Source organism: Callithrix jacchus, chromosome 14, assembly GCF_049354715.1.
Source record: "Callithrix jacchus isolate 240 chromosome 14, calJac240_pri, whole genome shotgun sequence".
NCBI lineage: Eukaryota > Metazoa > Chordata > Mammalia > Primates > Cebidae > Callithrix > Callithrix jacchus.
In genome coordinates this window covers 90,197,758-90,219,311 of record NC_133515.1, presented here as the reverse complement: position 1 = coordinate 90,219,311, position 21,554 = coordinate 90,197,758, and the positions used below count along the sequence as shown (strand labels likewise).

The window sequence follows — 21,554 nt, the reverse complement described above, 5'->3', positions numbered from 1 at the left end:
CAGAAATACTGGTCAAATAATCCAGTCCATGGTTATCAGAAATCTTCCTAATGTGATTTGATTTCTGTCCTGAGATGAATTTATGTCACACTTTTATTTGGAACCGAGTCATGTGGGGAAAGAGGCAGGGTGCAGGGCATCCGTTTTCCTGGTATAAATTATGAGAGAATTGGCATGGTTCTGGAGCTAGGTGCTGTCACGGGGATTTTCTGTGGCAGTGTCTTCTGGGGCCAGCATTTGTAGCAGCAGTTTTCTGTTTCCACACTTTTGTGATCATGGAGGAAGTAGCCGCTCATGTCAGTGGAATCGTCCTGAAAGTTGTTTGCGTGAAACCTCAGAAAGCTCTTTATTTCTTCATCCCACCCATTGATTCCATGAGCTACTGCCCTTAATAAATTTCTTCCATTTAAAAATGATTATAGTTTTAATGCAATAATTTAATTGCAGGTGCCAACATTATACATTTTAATTGCATACACCAAAATTATATGTTTTTTGGTATAATTTGTTTGGGAAAATATGACCAAGGGAGGTAACCAAACCAAGCATACATTTTAGCTTATACAATTAAAAACTAAATGTAACCAAAGCAGCAATCTATTACAAACTTGTAACAAGCCCCATTCTTAATGATAAAACATTAGCAGCATTCCCTTTAAAAAAGACAATGGTGCTCAATATTGCCACTTCTGTTTAACATTGTCTTGAAGAAACTAGCCAGTTCAGGAAACTGTGGAAAAGAAAAAGAAAAAATGGGGGGAACGATCCAAGATGGCCGATTGATAACAGCTCAGGATTGCAGCTCTCAGTCAAAGCGCAGAGAACTAGAGGACGCCACACTTTCAGACAAATTCTGGTTGCTCATGGAGCAGAAGATCCCCAGTGGAGAAACCACACGGGTCGCCGGCGCAACTCTTGTGGCCGGCGCAGCGGTTTCGCCGGCACCTTGGCGCGGCAGCTCTCGGAGCAGAGTAAACAGGGCCGGCTCCCCTTCTGACCGAGGTTTGGAGGACCCACACGGGTCCCCAGCACGACTCCTGAGATTGGCGCAGTGGCTGTGACGGCACCTCAGTATGGCAGCTCTCGGCGCAGAGTAAACGAGACTGGTTCCCCTTCTGACCAAGGTTTGGAGCCCGGGGAAGGCAGAGTTGCCCATTACGGACACAAGAAGGAAGCCAGACAGGAGAATCCTGGGCAGAAAAGCACTATCAGTCTTAATGCCGCAGTTCTGGCCCTGGGAAATAACAACTTGGACGTCCAATCAAGAGACCAAATCTGAAAGTTGGTAATTTCAAAGACAACAGGAGGATAAATTTACAATGATGGGAAGAAACCAGCGTAAAAAGACTGAGAATACTCAAAATCAGAACGCCTCTCCCTCTAAAGAGGATCATAATTCCTCATCAACAAGGGAACAAGACTTGATCGAGCATGAGCACATCCCATTAACAGAATCAGGCTTTGAAAGATGGATAATAAGAAACTTCTGTGAGTTAAAAGAACATGTTGTAGCCCAACATAAAGAAACTAGGAACTTTGAAAAAAGGTTTGATGAAATCCTATTGAGAATAGACAACTTAGAGAGGAATATAAGTGAATTAATGGAACTGAAGAATACAATACAGGAACTCCGAGAAGTATGCACAGTTTTAAACACTGGAATTGTTCAAGTAGAAGAAAGAATAACAGAGGTCAAAGTCCAACATAATGAAATAAAACAAGAAGACAAGATTAGAGAAAAAAGGATAAAAAGGAATGAGCAAAGTCTCCAAGAAATGTGGGACTATGTGAAAAGACCAAATTTACGTTTGATAGGTGTACCTGAATGCAACGGAGAGAATGAATTCAAGCTGGAAAATATTCTTCAGGAAATTATTCAGGAAAATTTTCCTGAACTAGCAAAGCAGGACAATATTCAACCCCAGGTAATACAGAGAACACCACAAAGATATTCCTCAAGAAGAGCAACCCCAAGGCACATAATCGTTAGATTCACCAGGGTTGAAATGAAGGAGCAAATACTAAGGGCAGCCAGAGAGAAAGGTTAGGTTACCCACAAAGGCAAGCCTATCAGACTTACAGCAGATCTCTCAGCAGAAACTCTACAAGCCAGAAGAGAGTGGTGGCCAATATTCAACATCCTCAAAGAACAGAACCTTCAGCCCAGAATTTCATATCCAGCCAAACTAAGCTTCACAACTGAAGGAAAAATAAAATCTTTTTTTTTTTGAGGTGGAGTTTCACTCTTGTTACCCAGGCTGGAGTGCAATGGCGTGATCTTGGCTCACTGCAACCTCCGCCTCCTGGGTTCAGGCAATTCTCCTGCCTCAGCCTCCTGAGTAGTTGGGAATTACAGGCACGTGCCACCATGCCCAGCTGATTTTTTGTATTTTTAGTAGAGACGGGGTTTCACCATGTTGACCAGGATGGTCTCGATCTCTTGACCTCGTGATCCACCTGCCTCGGCCTCCCAAAGTGCTGGGATTACAGGCTTGAGCCACCACGCCCAGCCGGAAAAATAAAATCTTTTATGAACAAGCAAGTACTCAGAGATTTTATTACCACCAGGCCTGCTTTACAAGAGCTTCTGAAAGAAGCATTACACATAGAAAGAAACAACCAGTATTAGCCTTTCTAAAAATATACCAAAAAGTAAAGAGCATCAGCATAAAGAAGAATTTACATCAACGAATGGATAAAACAGCCAGTTAACATCAAATGGCAGTAACCCTAAATTTAAATAGACTAAATCCCCCAATCAAAAGATACAGCCAAAACCCAATGGCATGTTACATCCAGACCCATTTCACTTGCAAGGATACATAAAGACTCAAAGGGATGGAGAAAGATTTACCAACCAAATGGAGAGCAAAAAATAAATGAATAAATAAAAAGCAGGAGTTGCAATTCTCGTATCTGATAAAATAGATCTTAAAGCAACAAAGATATAGTGGTAAAAGGATCAATGCAACAAGAAGAGCTAATGATCCTAACACTCAGATACACAAGACCTATAAAGAGACTTAGACTCGACGAGACAGAAAATTAATAAGGATATCAAGGACTCGAACTCAGATCCAGAACAAGTAAACTTAATAAGTATTTATAGAGCTCTCCACTTTAAATACACAAAATATACATTCTTGTCAATACCACATCACTCCTACTCATAGGTTTAAATGAAACATTGATTGGCCATTATTAATACCCATTTTTTTTTTAGAATAAAGCAATATTTCCCTTCTCTCTCCCTCTTTTTCTTCCTCTTTCTTCCTCTCCTTCACTCCTTTTTTTTCTTTCCTTCTCTCAAAAAAAGAAAAAAAAGAAATCCACTTGTAGACCTCTAGATCCAGGTCGGCAATGTCTCTCTCATTACTCTATTTCCTTCCTTCCCTTCTCTCCCTTCCTCCCTCCCTCCCTCCCTTCCTCTTTTCCTCCCTTCCTGCCTTCCTCCCTTCCTCCAAAAAAAAAAAAATTAAGACGACCTTCTATCCTGACCAAGAAGACTTTCAGCTAAAGTGTGACATGGAAGAAGGACAAAGCCAAGCTATAGCTGCAAAATTCAGGACCTCTGAAAAGATACTTGCGTCAGAATTACATTTGAGAGAGAAGGGGTTTCTTAGCACTGGTTATTCCAGAAAGAGAACCAAATTAATAAATACACTAAATTGAAAAAGCCAAAAAATAGCCCTTGTAGTTGCAAACCACATGCTAGTTTTGTTTGTTTGTTTTATGGAGTCTCGCTCTGTCACCCAGGCTGGAGTACAGTGGCAGAATCTCACTGCAACCTCTGCCACCTGAGTTCAAGCAATTCTCCTGGCTCAGCCTCCCAAGTAGCTGGGATTACAGATGTGCACCACTACACCCAGCTAATCTTTTTATATTTTTGGTAGAGACGGGGTTTCACCATGTTGGCCAGGCTGGTCTTGACTCCTGACCTCAAGTGACCTGCCCACCTCAGCCTCCCAAAATGCTGCGATTACAGGGGTGAGCCACCTCGTCCAGCCCACATGCTAGTTTTTAACCCATTTCCTGCTGGAAGGAGACAAGAGGTCTGTGACTTCTGCTCAGCTCCACCATGGAGACCAAATCAAGTAGGCTTTGGAACTGCTGCTTCAGGTGAATGGTAACCAGAAACCCAGGGAATTTATAGAGAGGGCAAGGTCAAAGATCTGAGAAAAAGACTTAAGTCATGGTCAACACCTGCCAATGCAATGGTATAGGCATGAAAAGGCTTGAAGGCTGAGAAATGCCACTAAACCAAGTGACAATTCCCAGGGTTTCCCTTGAAAAGGTATTAATGAAAAAACAAAATAAAACAAAAAAAAAAAAGGTATTAATGGGCTTCAAAACAGAAAAACTTAGTTTGCTGTGAGGCTTCTGTTTTATTTTTTATTTTCTTTGTTCATTTATATATTTATTTATTTGTTTTTGAGACAGAGTCTTGCTGTGTCGCCTAGGCTGGAGTGCAGTGACACAATCTCAGCTCATTGTAACCTCTGCCTCCTGGGTTCAAGTGATTCTCCTGCCTCAGCCTCCCGAATAGCTGGGATTACAGGTGTGTGCCACCACACCCAGCTAATTTTTGTATTTTTTAGTAGAGAGGGGATTTCACTGTGTTGGCCAGAGTGGTCTCAAATTCCTGACCTCAAGGCTCCAGCTTCCTGATCTGCCAGGCTCAGGCTCCCAAAGTGCTGGGTTAACTAGCATGAGCCACAGCACCTGGCTGTAGCTTCCTTACTCTCTAAAGAAAATACGGCAGGATGGATGGATAATTTTGGGATTCAAATGTCAAATTCATAACCATATTCTTCAGCAAGGATAGGAAAGCAGGTTTACCGATGTGTTCATCAAGAGTAGGCTATTAACAGGGGTCCATGACAGGGGTCTGGAGGACCTCAACACTTAAATCGGGATAAGGTAAGGATTCTTTATACTAAAAATATTAATGAAGACATTATAACAACTCCACAATCCCAGTGAATTCGCAGACTTGGTGAATTATTGATGGCTAAAGAAGAGAAAAAGAAACCAGAAAAATATCCCCTAGAAAAAGCGAACACGTGGCAGAATTAAGGTCTGGAGTAGCAATACATAAATGGTACAGACAGGCATCTGCTGCTTATCCAGATCTCTGGCCAGTGAGTTCAGTGCATGGGGCCCAGCTGATCTCCAACCCCAATCAAGGGGCTCTGGCGAGCCAGCTGGGCTCAGAAGAGTGACTTCACAGCCTGATTTGCTTTCAGTGTGAGAGAGTATGTCGCAAATTATCACTGTGAATATTTGGCCACTTATTTTTTGGCATTTTTGACACCAGAATTTATTGACCACGTTTGAAGCCTGGGGAGATGAGAGATGACCCCGTATTTTCTTTTGCTGTGGCAAAGAAGACCATCTAGTGGGAACCTAGAGGCTTGAGGATTCTTGCCCTTCTTACCTGTGACAATGCCACTTCTAGAGAATTTCCCCATTCCTCAACCTTAAGGATTTCAGGCACAAACTATGAATCACGAAGAATCTGACAGCAGCTCTAGAAGCCTCCAAAGAGAATTGCACTTCAGCAACGGGGGCAGGGAGTGGAGTGTAAATATAAAAGAACAGTGGATGGCCTAAATCAATACGTGTCCCTCTTTGTAAAGAGCCACAAGTGTTTGACTAGAGAAAAAGGAAAAGAGGCGAGAGTAATGAGAAAGAGACACCAAGATCAGGAGGAATGGGGGAGAAGAAGATTTCTATGAAGTATAACTGTGAGTCATGGATAGGTCTTTATTAACAGACTTTGAAGGATGTAAATAGAATTGGAATTTCTTTATTTATTTTATGTTTAATTTTAATTTTTTTGAGATGGAATCTCACTCTGCTGCCCAGGCTGCAGCGCAATGGCACAATCTTGGCTCACTGCACTCTCCAGCTCCCAGGTTCAAGTGATTCTCCTGCCACAGGATTGCAGGCATGGGCCACCATGCCTGGGTAATTTTTGTATTTTTAGTAGTGATGGTGTTTCACCATGCTGGCCAGGCTGGTCTTGAACTCTTGACCTCAGGTGGTCTGCCTGCCTCAGCTTCCCAAAGTGCTGGGATTATAGGTGTGAGCCACTGCACCTGGCCTGGAAATCTTTTTAATTACTTTTTGTTGCTGGCCACCGTTTATTTGACTGTGATTTCATGCAGAGACATAGGACCATGGAGCTCAGGTCTCTCTTTGGGTCACACCAGGCTCCTGAAAGGTGACTGTAGTATAGTAAATAGGCAAGTGGGTTCATTATTCTTGGAGAATGAGAGACTGGATTGAAATAAAGAATAGGAGTAGGCTGGGTATGGTGGCTCATGCCTGTAATCCCAGCACTTTGGGAGGCCAAAGTAGGAGGAGTTCAAGACCAGCCTGGCCAACATGCTGAAACTCCATATCTACTAAAAATACAAAAATTAGCTGGACATGGTGGTGTGTGCCTGTAGTCCCAGCTACTTGGGAGGCTGAAGCAGGAGAATCACTTGAACCCAGGAGATGGAGGTTGTAGTGAGCCAAGATCCAGCCACTATACTCCAGCCTAGGTGACAGAGAAAGATTCCATCTCAGAAAAAAAAAAACAAGTGGTTGTGTGGTTGAAAAAGCAAAGCCCAAGAGCATGGAACTAGACATGGCTTTATGCACAGGCCAGAGAGAATGTCACCAAGGTACTCTCTAAAGGCATAGCTCCGTGTTGGATAACAAAGCATTTGATTCATCCACTCATTTATTCATTTATTCAGTAAACATTTATCAAATGCCTACTTATTTAATAGGTATTGTATTAGGCGCTGAAGATTAATTATAAACAAGGCACACACCCTTAGTGTGTGAATCTTTAAGACTGAGCACAGCAACTATGGCTCAGGGGCCAAATCTAGCCTGTGTTTGTAAGTAGTTTCATTGAAACATAGCCACACACATTCATCTACATATTGTCTTTTTCCTTCCTTCCTTCCTTCCTTCCTTTCTTCCTTCCTTTCTTCCTTCCTTCCTCCCTCCCTCCCTCCCTCCCTCCTTCCCTCCCTCCCTTCCTTCCCTTTCCTTCCCACACTCAAGCCATCCTTCCACCTCTGCCTCCCAAATAGCTGAACTATATAGGTGCATGCCACCACATCCTGCTAATTTGTTATTTTTTATAGAGATAGGGTCTTGTTATGTTGCCCAGATTGTCTCAAACTCCTATCTTCAACTGATCCTCCTGCCTCAGCCTCCCAAATGCTGGGATTACAGGTGTGAGTCACTGTACCCCACCTTAACCTTATTATCAAAGATAAATAATGAGGCCAGGCATGGTGGCTCACACCTGTAATCCCAGTGCTATGGGAGGCCGAGGCAGGTAGAGCACTTGAGGCCAGGAGTTCAAGGCTAGCTTGGCCAACATGGTAAAACCCCATGTCTATTAAAAATACAAAAATTAGCCGGGTGTGGTGGCAGGTACCTATAATCCCAGCTACTCGGGAGGCTGAGGCACAAAAATCACTTGAACCCCAAAGGCAGAGGTTGCAGTGAGCCGATATTGTTCCACTGCACTCCAGCCTGGGCAACAGAGTGAGACCTTGTCTCAAAAAAAAAAAAAAAAAAAGATAAATGATGACTATCATCTTACTTTTCTTAAATCCAAACTTGTTCATTGTAAGTAGGCACAAGCATCTGCCTGCTTTTTATGTCTTCAAGTTTAGCTGTACCTTAGCATTATGTATTAAAATACAATTTATTTCATTATAAATCATTTTTCTTTCTCTTTTATATCGTAGGTAAATATGAATTTTAAGAAATTGTGTCCTTATATAGGCTATATTACTTGTAAATTTCATTTTGGCAAGTTAGAAATACTTTTTAAAAGGGCTAATGGTGGGTTTTATAAGATTAGAACCCCTGTCCTGGAACATTAAGTGAACTTTTTTTAAAATTTGTTTTTGAGATGGAGTCTGACTTTGTTACCCAGGCTGGAGTGCAGTGATGTGATCTCGGCTCACCACAACCTCTACCTCCTGGGTTCAAGCAATATTCCTGCCTCAGCCTCCTGAGTAGCTGGGATTACAGGCATGCACCACCATATCTGGCTAATTTTTGTATTTTTAGTAGAGATGGGGTTTCACCATGTTGGCCAGGCTGATCTTGAACACTTGACCTCAGGTGATCAGCCTCCCGAAGTGCTGGGCTTATTAGGGGTTAGCCACTGTGCACAGCCAAAAGAACTTTTAAATATAGCTGCAGACCTGTAGTCTACACATACAAACCCCTATGTGTCCATATATACTGCACATACAAAGCAAATCTCTTTTTATAATATAATTTGTTATTATAAACCGTCACATATATCATATGTCATAACCACCTCCCATGGACATAACTTCCTATGGAAAGACTGAACCTAACTTGTCTTTAAATATCCTTCCTGGTCAGACTCATATTCTTGGAACAGGACCAAACTAAAACAGTTTTGGCATACATTATTGCTTCTGTAGCTTGAAAAGAGCCATGATTCTTGTCCTTAAGATTTCACTGTCTATATACATCTGAATTTGGATATTCAATATACATGATATTGTAGTGCAAGTTACAGTAGCTGCAATTACACTAACATCCTCATATAACGGGTTCAACCCTCTCTTTCCTTGGAGTAATATCCAACAAGATGCAGGACTGTTGTATGAAGATGTGTATCTCATCATTTTATACTTTAATCACCTGGAGGCCACAAGGGGCAGGGCAGCTTTACAGATTGCAAGAATCCAAACCCTTCTTTCCTTTGCTTTTTCTCTGCCTTCTTCCCCTCTTCATCTTTGTTTTCCTCCGTGTTCCTCTCTTCTCCCTCCCACTCTCTTGCATTTGCTGAGCCTCCACAGTTTGAGTCACAGGCTGCATCCTGTCTTGAAGGCATGATCATTAGTCAGGGATGCAGGATCAGCCTTCCCCAGGCTTTCTGCGGACATCTGGGAATCTGGGAGGCTTCAGGGAGACCAGGGCTGCTGGCACAGCCCATGCACCTCGGGAGTTTTTGCTGAGACCAAGGACAGTGACAGCACCAGAGATAGAAGGGATACAGGAGAGTCAGTGCTGGACACTGATGGAGGCTGTGCAGGGGAGGTAGAGAGGGAGTCACAGATGGCGTGGCAGATAGGGGTCAACCTGTCTGCCTGGTCTCTGAGGAGAAACCTCTGACTGAATGGGACCCAGAGTGCCGGTAGTAAGCTGGTCATCTCCCTGGGGTGTCACTAGGTATAGGCATGACACAGTGAGAGTTCCCCCACCTGCAGCTGCACCTGGGACCAGCCTTTAACCTCCCTTCTCTCTCCTCTGCCTCTGTTCTCATCCCTCCTCTCGCTCCCTCTAGGGAAACAGCATTCTGGCATTTCTAGCATTTGCTATGAGGTAATGCTCTGGAATTCCCAGGTAATCTAATGATATAAACCAGGGGACTTAGAGGAAGAAACGGTGCTGTCGAAATCCAGTGCTGCAGCCAAGCAGGAAGGCTTCCCTCTTTCATTTCACCAGGCTGTTTCAAACCAAGGCGCTGGGTTTTTGAAGCTTATGGTCGTTCCCCTTTCATATATTTTCAACTTAGAGTCCATGTGAGAACCAGACTCTTTTACTGAAACATAGCTACACAAATTCATCTACATATTGTCTTTTTCTTTTTCTTTTTTTTTTTTTTTAGACAGGGTCTCACTCTGTTGCCCAGGCTGGAGTTCAATCACAGCTCACTGCAGCCTGGACCTCCCACACTCAAGCCATCCTCACACCTCTGTCTCTCAAGTAGCTGCTTTGTTAAAAAGAGGGGACACAAAAGCTGAAAATACCCAGAAGGCAATGGATTCCTGGAACTGCAAGACTTGTAGCTGTGGCTGTGGGGTGGACCATGGAAACAGGTTTGAAGAGAGAAGCTCTGTTCTTCTCCATTTCCCATCATTGTTCTAAGCCAGGTTTCTGCCTCCTCCCTAGGAATGAAGTTTGGTAGCAAGGGCCAGAAAAATTAAAGTTCAAGGCTGGCACAGTTTCCTAGGGAATGAAGGTGGAAATGGCTACTACCCTTCTCCAAATTTCAAAAGGTGAAATAATGAATCATTATTATCATTATTTTTCGTGAGATGTAGTCTCGCTCTGTCATCACTCAGGCTGGAGTGCAGTGGCACCATCTCAGCTCACTATAGCCTTGGCCTCCCAGGCTCAAACCATCCTCCGACCTCAGCCTTCTGTGTAGCTGGAACTACAGGTGCCCACCACCATGCCTGGCTAATTTTTGTATTTTTAGTAGAGACGGCATTTCATCATGTTGGCCAGGCTGATCTCAAACTCCAGACCTCAAGTGATCTGCCCACCACAGCCTTCCAAAGTGCTGGGATTACAGGCCTGAGTCACCACGCCTGGCCAAGATGGACCCTTAGTTTTCACCTTGGCATCTCTAGAGAGCGAAAACTTGGGGAAGACCCACAGCTCTACTCTTGAGTGAAGTGGCCAAGTAATTATATTATAATTGGTCTTGAGTGTCATTCTTTTTTTTTGTCTGTGCCTCTCTTTCATCCCTTCCTGTTGTTCTTCTCTTCTTCCAATTTATTTCTGTCCAGGGGATTATGTTCTCTATCCAGAACGCCCCACCCAGGCCTCTGGGCAGGAGCTCATGCTGTAAGTCTACTTCTCTTTCTCCTTCTTCTGCTCTTCATCACAACTCTGGTTCCTTGGAGGGTGTAGTTTATCTTGGCTAGTAGTTAGGAGAAAAGCATCTAATTAAGCGAATTCAAATTAAAGCAAGGAAAATACTCTTTTTAAAGAGCTTGGCTATTTCCCCTTACTCCTGAAAACAGCCACACAGGATACCCAAGTGGGCTGACATGAGGGAATCATCTTTAAACCAACACGCTCCTCTCTCCCTTGCCTGTAGTATATGAACTCTGTAGGCTCCTTTAAAGAAGGCAGGGCTTTCTTACTTCCTTTCATGCCTCTGAGAAATTTCCCAGAAATTTAAGGTGAAAGCTGGAAAATATCCTCCATAATTGTTCTTTAAAATGCACTTGACTTTTTTTTTTTTTTGAGACAGTCTCTCTCTGTTGCCCTTGCTGGAGTGCAGTGGTATGATCTTAAACTCACTTCAACCTCTGCCTCCCAGGTTCAAGCGATTATCCTGCATCAGCCTCCCGAGTAGCTGGGATTACAGGGGCATGCCACCGTGCCCGGCTAATTTTTTTGTATTTTTAATACAGACAGGGTTTCACCATGTTGGCCAGGCTGGTCTCGAACTGTTGACTTCAGGTGATCCACCAGCTTCGGCCTCCCTAAGTACTAGGATTACAGGTGTGAGCCACTGTGCCTGCCCTGTACTTACATTTCTGACTCCAAGGGTCCTTGGGCAGATATCCACATTTCTGTCTCGGGAGGCAGTACTGGTCCTTAGCTCTCCACCCCAGCCCCCTTGTGTCCCTGGAAACTGAGAGCTGCCCGGAGTAAAGCAGATTATTGCTGACCTCAGAAGAACACAGATGTAGTCGCCATTTGTGAGGAGGAGGGTTCAGTAACCTCCTGGAACAGAAATAATGAAGATGAGGCCAGTCTTTCAAGTACAGCATGTTTTCTAGGTGTGCTTTGCTCCTTTGGAAGAGACATAGGGGACAGGAGCATGAGAACGGGGCCCCCAACTATACCTGTCCCTTCTGAGGCAGGTGAGAGGCAGCACAGATGAAAGCCCTCTTCCTGGCTGATAAGGGCAGCAGAGATGTCTCTACATCATTTCTCAAAAAGTAGCAAAGGACTACATGGAGTGAAATTCTTCCCCATCTCAATTTGCCTGTTTAGTCAAATGTGGAATGTTTTAGAATGCATCTCTTGTATATTAGTCAGGATTTTGTCAGCTTCCAAAGCAAGAAGAAAAGGATTTGTTGACTCCAACACCAGGAAGTTTAAAACATGACTCTTCAGATGTGACTGGGTTTTGGGATTTCAATAATGTCATTAAGGCCGGGTACAGTGGCTCACGCCTATAACCCCAGCACTTTGGGAGGCCGAAGCAGGTGGATCACCTGAAGTCAACAGTTCAAGACCAGCCTGACCAGCATGGTGAAACCCTGTCTCTACTGAAAATACAAAAATTAGCCAGGCGTTTGGCATGTGCCTGTAGTCCCAGCTACTTGGGAGGCTGAGGTGGAAGAATCGCTTAAACCCAGGAGGTGGAGGTTGCAGTGAGCCGAGATTGTGCCACTGTGCTCCAGCCTGGCAATAGAGCAAGACTCCATCTCAAAAACAAAAAAAAAAAAAAAAAAAAGAAAGAAAGAAAAGACCAGTATTTTAATCTTATGAGACCACTGTTGTATATGAGGCCTGTTTACCAAAACATCAGTAGGCAGCACATGGCTGTAGTTTGAATGGAGTACATGAGCGGGTACAGGGAGAGATGAATCCTAAGCAGTAGGCAGGAGCCAGATCACAAAGGGTCCTGTGTCAGGCTTACAGATGTAAGCTTGCCCCTGATTTCGAACAGGACATGGACGTGTCCAGATTTGCAATAGAGCATGCTCATTCTGGCAGCAGGTGAGAGAAATGAGCCAGGCCAGAGGCAGGAAGGAGAGTCGGGAGACTGCTGTGGGAGGGCATTTGAGATGTGCAGGGGACTCCTTCTGTGCGGGCAATGTCAGCTGATAAAATAGATAATTAGAAAAATCACTGTTCTGCAACCCCAGTTCAGGCAAGGATTCAGATTATCAGCAGATGCTAAGATATTCACATGGTCTTAAAGAATCACTCCACGGATTATTTAAAATAATTTTTAATTTTTTTGACCAGGTACAGTGGCTTACACCTGTAATCCTAGCATTTTGGGAGGCTGAAGTGGACGGATCATTTGAGGTAAGGAGTTCACGACCAGCCTGACCAATACAGTGAAACCGAGTCCCTACTAAAAATACAAAAAAAATTGGCCAGGCATGGTGGTGGGAGCCTATAATCTCAGCTACTCTGGAGACTGAGGCAGGAGAATCACTTGAACCTGGAAGGTGGAGGTTGCAGTGAACCAAGATTTTGCCATTTCACTCCAGCGTGGGAAACAGAGTGAGACTCCATCTCAAAAAAAAAGAAATTATTTTTAATTGTGGTGGGTACATAGTAGGTGTATATATTTATGGGGTATGGGAGATGTTTTGATACGAGCATGCAATGCATAATAATTATATCATGGAAAATGGGTATCTATCCCCTCAAGCATTTATGTTTTTATTCCATGGATTATTATTATTATTGTTATTATTACTATTATTGTTAGATGGAGTCTTGCTCTTGTTGCCCAGGCTGGAGTGCAATGGTGCAGTCTCGGCTCACTGCAACCTCCGCCTCCCTGGTTCAAGGGATTCTCCTATCTTAGCTTCCCAAGTAGCTGGGAGTACAGGCATGTGCCACCATGCCCAGCTAATTTTGTATTGTTAGTGGAGATGGAGTTTCACTATGTTGGTCAGGCTGGTCTCGAACTCCTGACCTTAGGTCATCTACCTGCCTCAGCCTCCCAAAGTGCTGAGATTACAGGCTAGAGCCACCGTGTCCGGCCATTCCACAGATTATTAACTACACAGTGGAAACTGTACTACTGTACTTTTGCAGTGGCAAGATCTGGTGGCCATCATCTTAAGCAAGAGGTAGTGGGACAAGCTGTCATTATGGAACTTCCGTGGGATGTGATAAGAGATGGGTAACATCTCCTATACAGTGTTCTTTCCAAAGAGGTTCAGCCTGAATCTAGTAATGAGGAAACAACTAGACAAATCCAGAATGTGGGAGGTTATATAGGAAAACAGGCTAGAACTGTTCAAAAACTCAGTGTCATAAAAAACAAAAATATAAACAAAATGAGAGGAGAATGTTCTCAATCAAACGAAGGAGACCCAAAAACCACATGAAATAAGTAACCCTGATGAGATCTTTGGTCAGACACTTAAAGCAGCCTGAAGGTGTCTGGGCACGGTGGCTCATGTCTGTAATCCGAACACTGTCTCAAAACAAAACAAAAAAAAACCAGCATGAAAGACACTCGGGGACAATGGGGACAGTTGAGTTGGAACTAAATGTGAGGTACTGGTTTTCTTAGGTGTGATGTTATGTAGTTATGCAGGAGAATGACTTTATGCTTAGGTGACATTGCAGAATTGCGGTGGGAGGTGTAATGATGTTGCCAACCTATGTCCCAATGACTCGGGAAAGCATGCATGTTATTATGTACTTACATGACATATGGATGCTTTTACATGTGTATGATATATGGAAAATATCATATATATGACAGTTACAGGTGTTCTTACAAATGTGGCAAAATTTTTTTTTGACCTGGCATAACTTTAATGACAGAGAACTATCATACGAACTACGAAGCTCTGGCATTGAATTTCAAACATGTTAACCCAGGGGGCTGCCCAGTTGAGTCTGAGTTCCTCTAAGCCACCATCGTCAAACATCAGGGTATAGGGGATAAAGCATGAGACATTCTTTAGGAAGAATCAGTGCACAGCACCCTTCCTGCACCAGGGAACCATGTGGTAGTCAGGCAGTGGTGGTTAAGGAGCCCCGGTTGGCACTGGGCCACTCAATAGGCTCCAACAAGGCAAGAGATGAAGAACAGCTTGGAAAGATACCAAGAGCTTTACGAATGTCTGGACTTATAACTAGAGGCTGCTTTTTAAAAATTCCTTTGGGGCCGGGCACAGTGACTTATGCCTATAATCCCACCTGTAATCCCAGCACTTCAGGAGGCGAAGGTGGGCGAATCACTTGAGGTCAGGAGTTTGAGACCAGCCTGGCCAACATGTTAAAACCTGTCTCTACTGAAAATAAAAAAATTAGCTTAGTGTGGTGGCGCACACCTGTAATCCCAGCTATTTAGAAGGCTGAGGCAGGAGAATTGCTTGAACATGGGAGGTGGAGGTTGCAGCAAGCTGAGATCACGCCACTGTACTGCAGCCTGGGAGACAGAGTGAGACTCCATCTCAAAAAAATAAAAATAAAAAAGAAAAGAAAAAAAAGAATTCAATTTAAACACTAGTAACCGAGGCATCCTGAAAGCATCAGGACACATGGAAAACGATGTATTACTGCCACAACCCATAGAGTCTTCCCTACAATCATGAGATGACAAATCTGGCTCCAAAGATCCTTTACTGAGATCCACCTGAAACACTTTGGTCCTAAATTTGTTAACTGAGTTGACAGGCTGATGGCTGATCTAAGTGAAGGTTTTACAGTAGCAAAAACACTTCCTGCCCAAAGTATATCAAAACAGCCTCCTGAATGACGTGTGTAAATGTCGTCAGGGTCTCTGTCCCATCTTCTTCAGGGTTCGATTAAGCTCCTTGAATTTGTGGAACTGATGGATGAAGAAATCCCCATAGCGCCTGGCGACCTTGGCGGCCACGATGTGGATCATATCCTTATCAGTGCAGAAGTCAACCTCTGAGGCTGACTGAAATTCACCATTCAGGGCTGAGATACCGCTGGTCCATACCAGGTTCTTCATCTTGTGTTTGAATACAAGAAGCTGTGAGATCCAGGAAGCCAGCCAGCTTGGCTACAGGCATGGTGGTATAGAGCTTGAGGAAGCTGCGGATGGTTGAAAGCTGGGCCTGCTGCTGTACTTTATCAGCAAACACATTCAGCTGCTGCAGGAAGGGCTCTTTGTGGTAGTTGGGGTGCACATTATCATAGTTGGGCACTACTGGTGATAGAAACTTGGGGCAGGAGTAACTGAAAGGTTCTTCATAGACTTGTGGGTCACCTTTCTGCATGAGCAGCATGCTGTCCCCATATTTCTCCCGCAGTTGGAGGTGAATGCTCTCATCGATATGCATGGGGTACATGGTGAGGGCAATAGCCAGCAGCGCATGCATCTGCTCATTCTGTTTGATAATCATCTCATACTTATATGTGGTCCTCTGGAACATGCCTTTGGTCCTCCGGATGTAGAGGAGGACGTTGGCAAAGACCCAGATGGCATCCTGGTAGCGACGCATCATCAAATATGCAAATCCAACATAATAGTACGTGGTGACCTGGCACTCTGGAACACGGGAATACATACTCTTTTTGTTCAGTTTGATGTTCTCCAGCACCTTGATGGCCTGGTAGTAATCTCCTAACAGGGAGTGCAGGCAGAGAAGCCCCACCAGGCTGAAGTGACCAAGCATCTTGTAGAGGGAGTGCCGCCCATACTACCCAGCCACACTCTCAGGGTCACCTCCGCTTGTGTATACCTCCAACTGTCGGTTGATGTTGGATTTGTCTACTAGGCAATGAAGGACATTGAGGACATTGTGAACATTCCAGATTTTGGGATTGGAACGAAGGAAGTCAATCTCCTCCTCTGACTTCTTGGCAGTCTTGCACCGGTAACTGACTGAATGACTGAAACCAGTAGATGAACTCATCGATGATATCCCAGAGCCACTGGTTGGGTAGTTCAAGGGGAGCAGGACCATCAGCATTAAGAATGTAGTTGAAGAGATTGCAATAGTTGTAATAGGATTCAAACCTCTGCTCCAAGGAACGTCCCCCACTGACTTTGGCATATATGTGCCTGTAGTATAATTCTTTGTATAAAATCAGGAAGACAGCATCGTTGCCAACCTGTGGAGCAATGGCTTCAGCCTCCGGCCAAGGTGTATTCTTGAAGAATCTTTCAGTCAGCTTGTTCTCATAGATGTTCTGGATCTCATATACCTTCTGGTCAATGACATTGCTGGAGACTCGACTGGCCTGTAGCTCATACACTTTCTGGTCAATCAAATCTGAGACAGTTTTGTGGAAATATTGGATGAAGTTCTTGATCACCTCAGGGATCACCTGATAGGTTTGCTGTTCATACTGACGTTCATAAGCAAGGTCCTGCTTTGGATCTCCTGTGTGCATATCATAGTCACCTGGATAAGCATAGGGGTCATAAGCCACCTCAGATTCGTAATCATCAGCGGCATAAGACATGGCTGCTGGGCTCACGAGCATGGTGGGAAAGCAAATGTGGCAAAATTTTAACAACATTTCTGTTCGCATGAGAGATACATGGGAAGTCTTATTTGATTCTTTCAGGTTTTTTTTTTTTCTTGGTAGTTTAAACACTATGATAGCTGAGGTCATGCCACTGTGCTCCAGCCTGGGCAACAGAGAGAGACTCCATAAAAAAAAAAAAAAAAAATGCCGGGCAGGGTGGCTCATGCTTGTAATCCTAGCACTTTGGGGGGCTGAAACAGGCAGATAACTTGAGATCAGGAGTTCAAGACCAACCTGGCCAACATGGTGAAACCCTGTCTCTATTAAAAATACAAAAATTAGCCAGGTGTGTTAGTGCGGGGCTGTAATCCCAGCTACTCAGAGGCTGAGGCATGAGGATCGCTTGATCCTGGGAGACAAGGTTGGCCATGAGCCGAGATCACACCATTTCACTTCATCATGGGGAAGAGAGAGATACTCTGTCTCAAATTTAAAAAAAGAAAAAGAATTTTATGCATGAATTTTAGGGGGACACGAACATTTGGTTCAGTTCACTGTAGGGAATTAAGAGAAACACAGGAGTATGGGGAATCTGTCCCCATGTGGAATGATGTCTGGGGATTCAGCTACAGTGAAGTTAGGAAAACCAGCCCAGTCAGGGGTTCCAGTACTGGACATAGATTAGATGACATCGTTTTTTGAGATGGAGTCTCCCTCTGTTGCCAGGCTGAAGTGCAGTGGCATGATCTCAGCTCACTACAAACTCTGCTTCCTGGGCTCAAGCGATTCTCCTGCCTCAGCCTCCCAAGTAGCTTGGGACTACAGGCACCCATCACTACACCCAGCTAATTTTTGTATTTTTAGTAGAGACGGTATTTCACCATGTTGGCCAGGCTGGTCTCAATTTCTTGACCTCGTGATCCGCCCACCTCAACCTCCCAAAGTGCTGAGATTACATGCGTGAGCCACTGTGCCTGGCCACTTTTTTAATGCGAACAGTGCCAAAAATCACCATAAATCAGCAATGCTTACCTTACCACACCAAGTAGAGAGTTGTAAACAGTGCTGAGTCAGGAATCAGGACGCTGGGGTTCTAATCCTGGCTCTGCCACTGAGCAGCTGTGAGTGAGGTGAGCTCTTCTTTGCTCTTCCTCTGAAAAAGGAGAAGATTGGAGCAGACCTTCCCTGAGGCCTTGCTCAAGTACACAGCTGTAGTCACCCTTCCTTCCTGATGTCACTGAGTCATCTGAGCTAAGTGTTAGTGAGATATTGGGGCATCTGCCATTTCATTCTTGCCATTTGATTTATTCCTCCAACCCTGTTGGCCTCCCTCTCATGAGAGCCTGTCCTTGACTAGATGAATTCCTCATTGAACGCTGTGCTTTATGGGGGAGCTGTAATCATTGCCAGGTCCTCATGATGTCTGCCCTAGATTTAGTAACAGGGTTTCTTCCTGGACTCTTGGATGCTGCTTTCTATTAACAATGCATCTGACTTTCTCTTTGTTTTGAAGCTAGCACATACTTATGATAGAAAATCTAGAACATTTGGGAAACTCTGTAAAAGAAAAAAAAAATTTTTCTTTCAGACTTGTCTTGCTCTGTTGCCTAGGCTGGAGTGCAGTGGTGCAATCTCAGCTCGCTGCAACCTCTGCCTCCTGGTTCAAGTGATTCTCCTGTCTCAGCCTTCTAAGTAGCTGGGACTACAGGTATACACCACCATGCCTGGCTATTTTTTTTTTAATTTTATAAAGATGGTGTTTCATTATGTTGTCCAAGCTGGTCTTGAACTCCTGACCTCAGGTGATCTGCCCACCTCCCAAAGTACTGGGATTACAGGCATGGGCCACTGTGCCTGGCCTTGTAAAAGAAAACTTAAGTTACTTACAATTCCAATTTGCAGATAGCCACTAATAAATTTTTTTTGTGAATGGTGTGTGTGTGTTGCATAGTTCATCTCTTAACATATACATAATTTTGTATTCTGTTTCATTTAATAATATATGTTGCACACTCTCTTGGGAGAGAATGGGACAGACTCCCATTCTAACATTTATTTTTTATTTTTTTTATTTTGCCTCCATTACCTGAAGCATCTGAATCCCAGCATTCTATAATTTCTTTTTCAGAATTTTACAAGCTTGGAATGTCATGATGGCGCCTCATTTTAACAGCCCTCCATATATATGAAACACATTACGTACCCAAGAAATGTAATGTTAAAATGTGTTTCTTTATCATATCTTTTTCTATATATTAAAATATTCAATATTTTCATATCAGAAAATTTCCAGGCCAGCCCAGGCACAGCGGCTCACACCTGTAATCCCAGCACTTCAGGAGGCCAAGGTGGGCAGATCACTTGAGAACAGGAGTTCAAGACCAGCCTGGCCAACATAGTGAAAGCTCATCTCTACTAAAAGTACAAAAATTAGCCAGGCATGGTGGTGAGTGCCTGTAATTTCAGCTACTCAGGTGGCTGAGCCATGAGAATCATTTGAATCCTGGATGCAGAGGTTGCAGTGAGCTAAGATAGAGTCACTGCACTCCAGCCTGGGTGACAGAGCAAGACTCTGTAAAAAAAGTAGAAAGAAAGAGAGAGAGAGAGGGAGAGAGAGAGAGAGAGAGAGAGAGAGAGAGAGAGAGAGAGAGACAGAGAGAGAAAGAAGAAAGAAAGAAAGAAGAAAGAAAGAAAGAAAGAAAGAAAGAAAGAAAGAAAGAAAGAAAGAAAGAAAGAAAGAAAGAAAGAGAGAAGGGAGGGAGGGAGGGAGGGAGGGAGGGAGGAGCATTTTCCAGGCCAGGCATGGCGACTCATGCCTGTAATCCCAGCACTTTGGGAGGCCAAGGTGGGAGGATGATAGCTTGAGCTCGGGAGTTTGAGACCAGCCTCGGCAACATGTCGAGATTCCATCTCTACAACCTTAAAAATTAGACGGGTGTGGTGGTGGTGCCTGTGGTCCCAGCTACTCAGGAGGCTGAGTTGAGATGGGAGTATCACTTGAGCCCAGGAAGTTGAGGATCACAGTGAGCTGTGATCATGTCACTGCACTCTAGCCTGGGTGACAAAGTGAGACCTCAATTAGAAAAAAAAAAAAGAGGAAAATTTCCAAATAACTGGGCAACACTTTTTCCACATTCTCTTGTTCTGCTGTAAGCCTGGCCTGTTACATCATCAATACCACTGGGGAAATACCAGGATATAGAAAAAACAAGGGAAAGATGTCTTAGTTTACGATGCTACATTGTTAATGGTGGATCCATAGAAATACATCTGGGTGTTGATGGCATTTGTAGGGCATGTATGCAGTGAGCTGGTGGTAGGGGAGAGGTAAGTAGAGAGGGTAAGGAAATGAATTAAATTGGATAGGTGTTGAGTGAGGCATGGAAACTACTTTGGGGATTTTTTTCTCTTCCTTTGTTACTAATGCCAAATAGCAAAGGCTAATTTTAATGTAATGGGTATATTCGTGTCTAAGCGGAGGGACAGACAGACCTCACGGGGAGAATGCATCCTAGAGTCTTTTTAAAATAAAAACAGAACCAGCACTAATGAAGAGCAATTTTCTAATATCATTAAATTAATTCAAAAACATCATAACGCTTGACAGATGGATATTCTTAAATGTCTCCAAGGAAGAACCTAAACCATTTGCTCATTCTAGCAACTCATATTTTGATCTGAAAAGTTCAAGCCACTTAATTCATCCTCATGGCTCTCCTGGGAAGCAAGGAGAAAGAGGAAATTACTCTCCACCACCTCTTTTATATGATATATGTCTATATACACTTACATTTTTATTACACACTTAACTTTACAGGAAAAGAAATCCCATAAACTAGGTGCATCTCTCTGAAATCACTTTTAACCCTCATTAGCTTGGAGGCATTCATCTGAAAGTTGCCTACATGCTCACTGTCTCTCTGCATTCTTTCCAAATCTACACATTCCAGTGACCGTCACATTTGTTATTTTTAATGACTGCATAGCATCTCATTGTCTCAGTCTGTCATTGTTTATACAATCATCTTATTGTGAGAGCTTTGGGGGCTGCCTTTAAATTATTTGAAACATCATAAGTAATATGAATGCATCATTGTGCAAAATATTATTTTTCTTTTCGGATTCTTGAGTCCCATTGATGCTGGCTTTTGCTGGCATATAATAATAAAAGGTAGATGACAGAACCGCTAGGCTGTTCATATTTGTCTAGTTTCTATCAATGGTTTAGGATATGGCTTCTATTTTCCTGTGTATAAAATTGTCTATTCTTATTATTTTACACTCTGGCTGTTTGCCAAGTAGAAGCTAAGGATAAGCCATATACATTTTTTATTAAATCTAGATTTTTTAAGGAATATAAGCTGTTATAAGTTATATTTGTCATGAATCATCTTCACATTCTGTGTCCTTCTCTTTTTAAACTTTGTTCAGTTGCATTATTTTTTATGATGTATTTTTGGATGTTATAGAGGGAGTGTAACAGGACTCACTCATGGACTCTTCCAAGAATTTCTGCAGCCCTTGGAAACTCCATCACCCATGAAAAAAACCTAATACCTGAATCCTCTGTTCTCAGCATAAGAAAATATCCTTGG

General features: G+C 43.4%; 1 long non-coding RNA gene and 1 pseudogene across 4 annotated transcripts in view; one reads left to right on the top strand and one right to left on the bottom strand.

Moving 5' to 3' along the window:
* LOC118147379 (uncharacterized) overlaps positions 1 to 21,554 on the top strand; it is a 74,561-nt gene that overhangs the window by 31,730 nt on the left and 21,277 nt on the right. Inside the window, exons 6-7 of one of the 4 annotated variants that reach the window (XR_013526750.1) lie at positions 9,671 to 9,881; positions 12,784 to 12,846. The exons of 1 other annotated variant lie outside the window; for it this stretch is intronic. This is a non-coding gene — a long non-coding RNA (uncharacterized LOC118147379). Of the gene's footprint in view, positions 1 to 9,670; positions 12,270 to 12,783; positions 12,847 to 21,554 lie in introns of those variants that run through there. 2 more of the 4 variants (XR_013526752.1, XR_013526751.1) reach the window with 2 other exon arrangements.
* Positions 15,119 to 16,983, bottom strand: LOC100414455 (eukaryotic translation initiation factor 3 subunit L pseudogene; annotated as a pseudogene).